Source organism: Pleurodeles waltl, chromosome 9, assembly GCF_031143425.1.
Source record: "Pleurodeles waltl isolate 20211129_DDA chromosome 9, aPleWal1.hap1.20221129, whole genome shotgun sequence".
NCBI lineage: Eukaryota > Metazoa > Chordata > Amphibia > Caudata > Salamandridae > Pleurodeles > Pleurodeles waltl.
Window position 1 is genome coordinate 6,597,160 of NC_090448.1, and position 13,270 is coordinate 6,610,429.

The window sequence follows — 13,270 nt, forward strand, 5'->3', positions numbered from 1 at the left end:
TGTTCTGATAAATGCATGAAAATTCGGTAACGGCCAACACGTGTTTCGTCCTCAACGGACTTCTTCAAGGCTCATGAACTAAACTGTAAATGGGAATCATAATGTTTCCGTTGGAGTTCCACGTAAGAATTCAGGGAGACCGAAGGGTTCTCCATCATAGTGACAAGGTCCCTTTAAATTCAAGAAACGAGTATTGTTTTAGGAAGCTAGCAAGCTATCATGTAGAGTGTGTCCGTAGTAGGAAGAACACTCTGAATGCGGCCTTGGTAAAACCAGTCTGTATAAGTTGAGCAGTGTTTCCCCAGATTCCGTGTTGTCGGACTGAACACGGCAGCGTTCGCACGCGCTGTCGATCACGCACACATACTGGTGTGCAGTTTCCCGGAATCTGGGGAAACACTGCTCAACTTATATAGACTGGTTTTACCAAGGCCGCATTCAGAGTGTTCTTCCTACTACGGACACACTACATGATAGCTTGCTAGCTTCCTAAAACAATACTCGTTTCTTGAATTTAAAGGGACCTTGTCACTATGATGGAGAACCCTTTGGTCTCCCTGAATTCTTACGTGGAACTCCAACGGAAACGTTATGATTCCCATTTACAGTTTAGTTCATGAGCGTTGAAGAAGTCCGTTGAGGACGAAACACGTGTTGGCTGTTACCGAATTTTCATGCATTTATCAGAACATATGGACACTATTATTACTGTATAAATATTAAGTTATCACCAAGGAGGTTTACTAATAAATTCCTCTGCTAATCTACGTATCTCGGTTCCATGACTTAGGAGTGCCTTGGTTGCCTTTTTTCCCTTACATTTTGTCTAGTACAGCGCGGGACATAAGTGGCTCTCTTGCAGTGCCACCAGTGTCTCTGTGCACTCTGAAACCCGTGGTGGTTGGGTTTATCTACCAGGTCGGCACCCTCCACATGACTTCATTTCTTTGTATTTGATATTCTGACTTACCTATATCGGATGTGCGACGCTCAACATCAACCACCTGATGGAATACTTTGATTGTTTACTAATCATATTTCTTCAAGGGATTTTCTTGTTTACTTATCTGGTCTCTTCGAGGGATTTGTTAACTAAACAGGTTTCTTTGAGGGATTTATGGTGTTCAATGGCACGCAAAGCATGTGTATCTACAGCAAAACAAGTCCACATAAGTCCGCCATCTATTGTTGGGTTCTGAGTGTTACAAGTTGATTTTCTTCGAAGAATTTTTTCAAGTCACAAGATCGAGTGACTCCTCCTCTCAGGCATCGAGTCCTTTTGTTAGATTCTTTTCTCTCCGCTGTCGGATTTGGACATGTATTCATCTCGCTCCGGTATTCCTCGGCTCAGTCTACTCTGAACTCTTCTTTTCATCTTTCTTTTATGGACAGTATTGTATTTCTATCGCACATTCTCTAATGCATTTGAATTGAATTTCTGCGCTAGGGGTCGGTTTTACCGCCCTTCAGAGCGCCAGCACCCATCTCGGGCCTATTACTCCACATGGTGTCGAGAAATGCAGGGCTAATGGAATGTACTCTATTTCGATTTTGCTCTTGATGGCATTTGAAATTCCCACACACCGACCATCACCAGCTGTGTAATTTCTGCTTGGCCCTGGACCACAGGCAAGAAACCTGCGATGCCCGCCATTCTTTCGCCTCCAAGAAGACCTGACTAGACAGAAAAGCGTGTCGGTTGGAGATGTCAAAGACGCCAGACGACACCCCTGATATCTTTGGGGAACAGCATTCGCAGGAGGAGATCCATCAAGAAAAGGCTTTTTCCATAAGAGATTCAGACTCTGATGTTCAATCAGACATTGAAAGCCAGACTCTTACCTCAGCACAACCTGTGAGTACTACCGCAAGCCCCCATGTAAAGACTTTAAAGAGGCCACATAAGAAGGTTGTCAGTCCACCACTGCCTTCGGGCCATCGTCGGATCCGAAAAATACATTTGCATGCTCCACCTTCGGGCTCGACACCGAAAACAGCCAAGACTAAAATGTCTTCAGCATCAACCTCTGGCTCGACACCTCATTCAGCTACAGGATTGAGTTGAACCACTGACCAGAGCATTTCAGTACCGACCAAAAAACCATCTACCTGTTTCGGAGTCGAAGGCTTCTATTCGACAAAAGGGTGAGAGTTTCAGAATCAAAAACTCCTGCTTCAAAACACTCAAGTCTTTCCTCGGACTTACAGTGGAGCCTATTCTTGAAACAAGGGATGCTCGTCAGCTTCATATCCAAAAGGTAACAAGGCGAATTACTGCATCTCCTCCAGTTCCAAGTAAGAGAGAACTTACTTTCCAGAAACTTTGGACACAGCTCCTCCACCTAAGAAGCTCTCCAAAGACAAAGACAAGGCTCCTGTACAACTGAGGCCGTCGCCTCCACACTCTCATGTCCCCCCCTCTTACTCCTCCTCCACAATCCCCTCCACCTATTGTGGAGCCACAATTTTCTCCTCAAGGTTCACCAACACCTCAGGGAGATGACATGGAAGACATTCCACAGGACATAGACCCTTGAGATTTTTATGATGTAGGTCCCATACTCCCAAACGACCCTGCACAGCCTTCACCTCCTGAAGACGTAACATCTTATCAGCAGGTCATAGCACGGGCAGCTGCCTACCATAATGTCAAAGTGCATTCTGACCCAGTTGAGGAAGATCTTCTATTTGACACACTAACCTCCACCCACAAAGAAAGTCAATTTCTTCCCATGCTACCAGGCATGCTCAGATATGTTACAGCCATTTTTAAAGAGCCTGTCAGATCTAGAGTAATTGCTCCAAGAGCTGACAGAAAATACAAGGCAGCTCCTATAGACCCTATATATATTAGGTTAGAATTGCCCCTGGATTCCATTGTGGTTAGTGCGGCATGTAAGCGTGCCAACTGTCAGTCAAAAGGTGATGCACCTCATCCTGATAAGGAAAGTAAGAAATTAGATGCTGCAGGTAAATGGGTAGCGGCACAAGCAGCCAATCATTACCGTATCACCAATTCCCAAGCTCTTCTAGCATATGATAGGGCCCACTGGGATGCGGTAGAAGACCTTCTCCAGTATCACCCAGAAGAACGCCGTAAAAGGGGACAGGAGATAGTTTCCAAGGGCCAAACTAATTCCAGTAATGCCATTGGGTGCGCCACTGATGCTGCTGATACAGCCGCACCGGGCATCAATACCAGCATTATTATTAGAAGACATGCTTGGTTAAGATGCTCTGGGTTCAAGCCTGAAATACAACAGGCAGTGCTTAATAGGCCTTTTGACAAGGAACATTCATTTGGGCAACAGGTTGACACCTATAGAGAAACTGAAAAAAGTCTCAGACAGCAAAGGCCATGGGAGCCTTATTCACTACACCACAAAGGGGTACTTTCCGTCACCCGCAATTTAGGGGAGGTTTCAAGACAACATCTACTGGGCCTTCCACCTCCAAAACAAAACAAGGCACACACTTCTACAATAGGGGTTCCTTTAGAGGTTCCTGTATATGTGCCAACAATAGAGGTAGAGGGAAGGCGCCCACCTCTAGAGGTTCTGCCTCAAACACACGCCAGTGACTGGCTCCACCTTCCACTAGCGCACACGTCTCCAATACAGGTTCCTATACATGTGCCAATGATAGAGGTAGAGGGAAGGCGCCCACCTCTAGAGGTTCTGCCTCAAACACACGCCAGTGACTGGCTCCACCTTCCACTAGCGCACACGTCTCCAATAGAGGTTCCTATACAGCTGCCAATGATAGAGGTAGAGGGAAGGTGTCCACCTCTAGAGGTTCTGCCTCAAACACACGCCAGTGACTGGCTCCACCTTCCACTAGCGCACACGTCTCCAATAGAGGTTCCTATACAGGTGCCAATGATAGAGGTAGAGGGAAGGCGTCCACCTCTAGAGGTTCTGCCTCAAACACACGCCAGTGACTGGCTCCACCATCCACTAGCGCACACTTCTCCAGTGGGGGAGGGATTAAGACTGCTCCATTTCTATCTCCAGAGGTCCAATGTTACCACGGATCAATGTGTTCTATTAATTATCCAACATGGTTTCTGTCTAGAACTCCTTTACATTCCACCAAATATTCCCCCTTGCACTCACAATCTTTTACACGCCCACCTCACTCTCTTAAAGGAAGAGGTACAATCCCTTTTTCTCAAAGGGGCTACAGAACCTGCTACCCTATCACAGCAAGGGTTAGGAGTATATTCCCTATACTTCCTTATACAAAAGGAAGATGGCTCATTAAGACCAGCGCTGGACCTCAGACCTCACAACCTATGGTCGCTCTAAAAGATGTTATTCCGCTATTACAGCAAAAAGATTAGATGACCGCATTAGATCTTAAAGATGCTTATTTCCACATTCCCATACATCCAACACATTGCAAATACCTCCGATTTGTCATTGCAGGGAAACATTAGCAATTCAAGGTTCTACCATTCGGGGTAACAACCGCTCCCAGGGTATTCACAAAATGCTTAGCTGTAGTTGCTGCATTCCTCAGATGACAACATATTCATGTTTTCCCATACTTGGATTATTGGCTCATCAAAGCCAATCCCATCCAACAATGTCAGAAACATACACAGTAAACCTTCTACTCAGTCTGGAATTCACAATCAACTTTCTCAAATCCCATCTCCAACCCTCTCAGATACAGCCTTATCTGGGAGCAATTCTCAATACTCACTCAGGGTTGGCATATCCAAACCCCATACGGATTCAAGCTTTCCAAACTTTTCTGTCTCAATTATAGGCGAACCATACTTAGAGTCAGACTAGTGATGCAGCTCTTAGGGATGATGGCTTCCTGCATTGCCATCGTCCCTAATGCCAGACTACACATGCGTCCATTACAGCATTGTCAGTCCCGTCAGTAGTCTCAGTCACAGGGTCATCTTCATGATCTAGTGTTGTTGGACCACTAGACTCACTGCTCTCTGCAATGGTGGATTCCCACCAACCTTTCCAAGTGTCGGCCCTCTTAGGACCCTGTGCCTCAGAGCACTCTCACTACAGATAGGTTGGGGAGCTCACCTCAACAACCTCACAATACAAGGCAGATGGGATCCCATTCAACAAACTTATCACATCAGCTACTTGGAGTTACTAGCAGTCTTTCTAGCGCTCAAAGCAATTCTGCCACAACGCTCCCACAAAGTGGTTCTAGTCCGTATAGACAACATGACAACTATGTATTATCTGCAAAAACGGGGTGGGGGGTGTAGGAAAATGGCTCCCTGTTGCAGTTACCCCCCACATTTTGCCTGATACTGATGCTGACTTGACTGAAGTGTGCTGGGACCCTGCTAACCAGACTCTAGCACCAGTGTTCTTTCACTAAAAATGTACCATTGTTTCCACAATTGGCACACCCCTGGCACACAGATACGTCCCTGTGACCAGGGAAGGTCCCTAAGGGCTGCAGCATATGTTGTGCCACCCTAAGGGACCCCTCACCTAACACACGCACACTGCCATTGCAGATTGTGTGTGTTGGCAGGGAGAAAAAAGACAAAGTCGACATGGCATTCCCTCAGGATGCCATGCCCACAAACTACTGCCTGTGGCATAGGTAAGTCACCCCTCTAGCAGGCCTTACAGCCCTAAGGCAGGGTGCACTATACCACAGGTAATGGCATAGCTGCATGAGCAATATGCCCCCACAGTGTCTAAGTCTATTCTTAGACATTGTAAGTACAGTGTGGCCATATTAAGTATATGGTCTGGGAGTTTTCTCAAAAATGAACTCTGGAGCTCCATAATGGGTACACTGAATGCTGGGAAGTTTGGTATCAAACTTCTCAGAATAATAAACCCACACTGATGCCAGTGTTGGATTTATTACAAAATGCACACAGAGGGCACCTTAGAAGATACCCCCTGTAATTTACCCAATCCTTCAGTGCAGGACTGACTGGTCAGTGCCAGCCTGCCACTGAGACGAGTTTCTGCCCCCCTGGGGTGAGGGCCTTTGTGCTCTCTGAGGACAGAAACAAAGCCTGTACTGGGTGGAGGTGCTTAATACCTCCCCCCCCTGCAGGAACTGTAACACCTAGCAGTGAGCCTCAAAGGCTCAGGCTTCGTGTTACAATGCCCCAGGGCACTCCAGCTAGTGGAGATATCTGCCCCCTGGACACAGTCCCCACTTTTGGCAGCAAGTCCAGGAGAGATAGTGAGAAAAACAAGGAGGAGCCACCCACCAGTCAGGACATCCCCTAAGGTGCCCTGAGCTGAGGTGACCCCTGCCTTTAGAAATCCTCCATCTTGATTGTCAAGGAGTCCCCCAATAGGATTAGGGATGTGCCCCCCTTCCCTCAGGGAGGAGGCACAAAGAGGGTGTAGACACCCTCCAGGACAGTAGCCATTGGCTACTGACCCCCAGACCTAAACACACCCTTAAATTTAGTATTTAAGGGCACCCCAGGACCCAGGAAATCAGATTCCTGCAACCTGAAGAAAGAAAAGGACTGCAGAGATGGAAGATAACAACTGATTTGGCCCCAGCCCTTATGGCCTGTCTCCAACTTCGAACATCCGACAGGGACCAGCGACCTCTGAAGTCTCAGAGGACTGCCTGGACTACAGGATCAAGAAACTCCCGTGAACAGTGGCCCTGTTCAAAACCAGCTACTTCTTTGCAACAAAGAAGCAACTTCCAAGGACTTCACGTTTCCTGCTGGAAGCGTGAAACTCTACACTCTGCACCCGATGCCCCCTGCTCGACCTGCAGAAAACCAACAACTCAGGGAGGACTCCCCAGCGACTGCGAGCCCGTGAGTAACCAGAGATGACCCCCCTGAGCCCCCACAGCGACGCCTGCAGAGAGAATCCAGAGGCTCCCCCTGACTGCGACTGCCTGTATCAAGGGACCCGACGCCTGGAGCCAACACTGCACCCGCAGCCCCCAGGACCTGAAGGAACCGAACTTCGGTGCAGCAGTGACCCCCAGGTGACCCTCTACCTTGCCCCGGTGGTGGCTGTCCCGAGAAGCCCCCCGTGCCTGCCTGCACCATTAGAGTGACCCCCGGGTCCCTCCATTGAAACATATACAAAACTCGACACCTGCTTTGCTCACTGCACACGGCCGCCGCTGTGCCGCTGAGGGTGTGTTTTGTGTGCCTACTTGTGTCCCCCCCCCCAGTGCTCTACAAAAACCCCCTAGTCTGCCCCAGAGGACGCAGGTACGCACCTGCTGGCAGACTGGAACCAGAGCACCCCTGTTCTCCTTAGGCGCCTATGTGTTTTGGGCACCTCTTTGACCTCTGCACCTGACCGGCCCTGAGCTGCTGGTGTGGTAACTTTGGGGTTGCCTTGAACCCCCAACGGTGGCCTGCCTATGCGCCAGAACTGAGACTTGTAAGTGTTTTACTTACCTCCTAAACTAACCTTTACCTACGTCCCCCAGGAACTGTTGATTTTGCACTAAGCATCCACTTTGAAAATAGCTTGACATTTTTACAAAGACTGTACATGATATTGTTTTCATTCAAAGTTCCTAAAGTATCTAAGTGAAGTACCGTACATTTAAAGTATTACCTGTAAATCTTGAACCTGTGGTTCTTAAAATAAACTAAGAAAATATATTTTTCAATATAAAAACCTATTGGCCTGGAATTGTCTTTGAGTGTGTGTTCCTCATTTATTGCCTGTGTGTGTACAACAAATGCTTAACACTATCCTCTGATAAGCCTACTGCTCGACCACACTACCACAAAATAGAGCATTCGAATTATCTACTTGGACTCTGTGCACACTAATTTTTACCTTGAAATAGTATACACAGAGCCAACTTCCTACAGGGGGTGACACTCATCTCCACAATTGTCCCTTCTAGCGCAGACAATTTGGAAGTGGTTAATTCACAATCACATTCACTTACTGGCAGAATATCTCCCAGGAATGGACAATCAGTCTGAGGACCTCCTAAGCAGGATGCAGCAACAAGTCCACAAATCGGAACTTAATCCACAAGTACTTCACCAATATTTTCACATCAGGGGAACACCAGAAATAGATCTCTTTGCCACCGTAGAACATTCAAAATGCCAAAACTTCACATCCAGATACCCACACCTTCAGTCCAAGCGCAATGCTCTATGGATGAATTGGTCAGGGATATTTGCTTACTCTTTTACGCCTCTTCGACTCATTCCATTTCTGGTTCGCAAACTGAGACAGGCATCACTCACCATGGTCCTTGTAGCCCCCACATGGGCACGTCATCCTTGGTACACAACACTATTGGATCGGTCTGTGGTTCCCCACTAGAAACTTCCCAACAGACCAGACCTTCTGACTCAAATGAGGTCAAATCAGACATTCAGACCCCAAAACACTCAATCTTGCAATATGGCTCCTGAAGTCATAGTTTGGATATTTATAACTTCCATCTACAACTAGAGGGGGTTATGCTGCAAAATAGAAACTTTTTGACTGCTACTGTCAACCTAAACACATTGATCCACTCAAGGCATCAGTGCAAGACATTGTTATCAGCTACATTTACAAAATGCTAATTTAGCATACTTATCTATTAGACTTCGTTCAGCAGCTATAGATGCTTACCTCCAAAACAGACAACATATTTCTTTGTTCATAATTCCAGAAATTAAAGCTATTATGGAAGGACTTAGGAGACCTCCCAGGGTTCCTCCAGTTCCAGAACCTTAATATTGTCCTTAGTAGACTTATGGGTCCACCATTTGAACCAATGCATTCCTGTTCTTTCTAATTTCCTTCATGTAAAGTTGTCTTTTTAGTGGCTATCACTCCTCTATGACCTGTAAGTGCATTACAAGCTTTCACTTTAGAAGAACCCTTTTTCAAGTACATAGAGATAAAGTAGTCCTTAAGACAAACCCTAGATTTCTCCCAAAAGTAGTTTCACATTAACCAATCAGCATGTGAATCTGCAGCGTCTCATGCCACGAACAGATGTACACTGGGTAAGTGACATTTTCCGTTCAGTGGCATGTGTAGCTGCAGATACACATGCTGTGCATAGACTACTAAGCAGTTTGTTCTTAATACAGCCTGTCCTACTGTGGCTTGTTGTGTTGCTAACACATCTGCACAGTTATGCTTAGTGAATGTATGAGGCGTAGACCAGGTGGCTGCCTTACAAATCTCTGTCATAGGTATATTCCCCAGAAAAGCCATTGTGGCACCTTTCTTTCTAGTGGAATGTGCTCTTGGTGTAATAGGTAATTCTCTTTTTGCTTTAATGTAGCAAGTTTGAATACATTTAACTATCCATCTGGCAATGCCTTGTTTGGATATAGAGTTACCTGCGTGAGGTTTTTGGAAAGCTACAAACAATTGTTTTGTTTTACGAAATTGTTGTTCTGTCAATGTAATACATTAGTGCTCTTTTTATGTCTAATGTATGTAAGGCCCTTTCAGCTACTGAGTCTGGTTGCGGAAAGAACACTGGGAGTTCCAGAGTTTGGTTTAGATGGAATGGTGATATGACCGTTGGTAAGAATTTGGGATTTGTACGGAGAACCACTTTGTTTGTGTATTTGTATAAAGGGTTCTTGAATAGTAAATGCTTCTATTTCACTCACTCTTCTAAGTGATGTGATGGCTATTAGAAAGGCTACTTTCCAAGCTAAGTATTGCATTTCACAAGAGTGCATGGGTTCAAATGGTGGGCACATGAGTCGTGTTAATACAATATTGGGGGTATGATTCTTTTTAGTCCCTCCATAAATGCTTTGATGACTGGGATTCTAAAAAGTGATGTTGAATGTGTAATCTGCAGATATTGCAGTGAGATGGATTTTAATGGAAGAGAATGCTAGATTAGACTTTTGTAAGTGTAACAAATAGCTTACAATGTCCTTTGTGGAGGCATGTAGTGGTTGAATTTGATTAATGTGGCAGTAGCAAACGAATCTCTTCCATTTGTTTGCGTAACAATGTCTTGTTGTAGGTTTTCTGGCTTGTTTAATGACCTCCATACACACTTGTGTAAGATTTAAATGTCCAAATTCTAAGACTTCAGGAGCCAGATTGCTAGATTGAGCGATGCTGGATTCGGGTGTCTGATCTGTTGTTTGTGTTGTGTTAACAGATCTGGTATGTTTGGTAGTTTGATGTGGGGTACTACTGATAAGTCCAACAGTGTTGTGTACCACGGTTGGCGAGCCCAGGTTGGTGCTATGAGTATTAGTTTGAGTTTGTTTTGACTTAGTTTGTTGACCAGATAAGGAATGAGTGGGAGAGGGGGAAAGCGTAAGCAAATATCCCTGACCAACTGATCCATAGTGCATTGCCCTTGGATTCAGGATGTGGGTACCTGGACGCAAAGTTTTGGCATTTTGTGTTTTCTTTTGTTGCGAATAGGTCTATGTTTGGTGTTCCCCCAGCGGTGGAAGTTATCCTGTAGGATCTGGGGATGTATTTCCCATTCGTGAGTTAGCTGGTGATCTCGACAGATTATCGGCTAACTGATTCTGAATGCCTGGTATGTATTGTGCTATTAGGCGAATGTGGTTGTGAATTGCCCAATGCCAAATCTTTTGTGCTAAGAGACACAGTTGTGACGAGTGTGTCCCCCCTTGTTTGTTGAGATAGTACATTGTGGTCATGTTGTATGTCTTGACAAGAATGTGTTTGCGGGCTACTAGTGGTTGAAATGCTTTTAATGCTAGAAAAACCGCTAGCAGTTCCAAATGATTTATGTGCAGTTGTTTTTGTTGATTGTCCCATTAACCTTGTATGCTGTGCTGGTTGAGGTGTGCTCCCCACCCCACCATGGAAGCATCTGTTGTGATAACAGCTTGAGGCACTGGGTCTTGGAATGGCCGCCCTTTGTTTAAATTTATAGGGTTCCACCACTGAAGCGAGGAGTGTGTTTGGCGGTCTATCAACACAAGATCTTGAAGTTGAACCTGTGCCTGTGTCCATTGTTTTGCTAGGCACTGTTGTAAGGGCCGCATGTGTAATCTTGTGTTTGGGACAATGGCTATGCATGAGGGCATCATGCCTAGAAGTTTCATTACAAACCTTACTGTGTAGTGTTGGTTCGGTTGTATGCTTGATCTTACATTTTGGAACGATTAGACTCTTTGTGGACTTGGAGTGGCAATTGCCCTTTGTGTGTTGAGTGTTGCTCCCAAGTATTGTTGTATTTGGGATGGTTGCAGATGTGATTTCTGAGAACCCCAGTTTGTGTAGTTTCTATGACGTATTGCATGTGAAGAAGACACTGTTGTTGAGTATTGGTTTTTATTAGCCAGTCGTCTAAATATGGGAATATGTGCATGTGCTGTCTCCTTATGTGAGCGGCTACTACTGCAAGGCATTTTGTGAATACCCTTGGGGCCGTTGTTAACCCGAACGGTAGCACTTTGAATTGATAGTGTACGCCATGCATTACAAACCTTAAGTATTTTCTGTGGGAAGGATGGATGGGTATGTGGAAATACGCATCTTTGAGATCCAATGTTGTCATGTATTCCTCCTTTTTTAGTAAGGGAACCACGTCTTGAAGTGTTACCATGTGGAAGTGGTCTGATTTGATGAAGAGATTCAGTGTTCTGAGGTCTAAGATAGGACTTAACGTTTTGTCCTTTTTTGGAATCAGGAAATATAGTGAGTAGACGCCCGTTCCTTTCTGATGATTGGGTACGAGCTCTATTGCTTGTTTTTGTAATAGTGCTTGGACCTCTATTTGTAATAGGTCTAAGTGTTGTTGGGACAGATTGTGCGTTTTGGGTGGCACATCTGGCGGGAATTTTCTGAATTTTATGCAATAACCATGTTGGATAATTGATAGGACCCATGCGTCTGTGGTAATGTGTGTCCAGTTTTGGTAGTATGTGGTTAGCCTCCCCCCCAACTGGTGACAAGTGTTGGGGTGTTGGGACATTGAAGTCAATGTTTGGTCTGGCTGTATGGAACTTCCCCCTTCCTATTGGGAATTGTCCTCTATAGGAACCACAAAACCCTCCCCATTGGTATTGTGCCTGATAGGTGGGTCTGGTTTGAGAGGTGGAAGGCTCAGATGTTTGTTGCCGAAAACCTACTCTGAATTGTGGTTTTCCAAAGGTGCCTCCTGACTTATGGGGAATAGAGCGCTCCCATGGCTTTGGCTGTGTCCGTATCTTTTTACAATTTCTCAATGGGTGTGTCGACTTCCGTCCCAAACAACTGTTGTTGATTAAACGGCATATTCAACACCGCTTGTTGAATCTCTGGCTTGAATCCAGAACTTCTCAGCCATGCATGCCTGCGAATAGTTACAGAGGTGTTGACAGTTCGTGCTGCCGTGTCTGCCGAGTCTAGTGCGGACCTTATCTGGTTGTTAGATATGGCCTGTCCTTCTACTACTTGCTGGGCATGTATTTGGTGTTCCTTGGGCAAGTGCTGTATGATGTCTTGCATCTCGTCCCAGTGTGCCCTGTCGTAGCGTGCAAGTAAGGCTTGCGAATTTGCAATCCGCCACCGATTGGCTGCTTGTGCTGCCACTCGCTTGCCCACTGCGTCAAATTTTCTGCTTTCTTTGTCAGGCGGTGGAGCGTCTCCTGACGATTGAGAGTCTGCTCTTTTTCTTGCCGCCCCTACAACCACTGAGTCCGGTGTAAGTTGTTGTGTTATGAACACAGGATCGGTTGGGGGAGGTTTGTACTTTTTCTCAACTCTAGGCATGATAGCTCTTCCCTTTACAGGCTCCTGGAAGACCTGTTGCGCGTGCTTGAGCATGCCCGGGAGCATCGGCAGACTGATAGGAAGCGTGGGTGGATGCCAGAGTGTTAAACAGGAAATCATCCTCCACTGGCTCTGTGTGCATTGCTACGTTGTGGAACGTAGCTGCCCTGGATAGTACCTGCGTATATGCAGTACTGTCTTCTGGTGGTGACGGCTTTGTTGGATAACAATCCGGACTGTTATCCGATACTGGTGCATCATATAAGTCCCATGCTCATCATCCTGTGTCATCCCAGTATGTGTGGGTGACTGCATTATAGTTGTTCCTACTGGTGACAGTTGTGGTGAGTGCGGAGGGGATGGTTGTGGTGAGAACATTGGTGGTGGAGATTTGTCTCTAACCACTTTTGCCTTAGGTTGCATTTCTGTCTCCTGAAATGCAAGTTTCTCTTTGATTTGAGTGGAGGTAAAGCTTGTATTTTTCCAGTCTCTTTTTGGATATGTAACATCCTTTGTGTATGGTCAGGTTCTTCCATACCTAACTCGTGCTCGAATCGATGTCTTTCCTGGAATTGGCTGGAAAGTCCTTGCTCTTC

General features: G+C 45.8%; 1 protein-coding gene across 4 annotated transcripts in view; it reads right to left on the bottom strand.

The window, feature by feature from the left end:
* NISCH (nischarin) overlaps positions 1–13,270 on the bottom strand; it is a 246,820-nt gene that overhangs the window by 69,365 nt on the left and 164,185 nt on the right. The window lies entirely within an intron of this gene.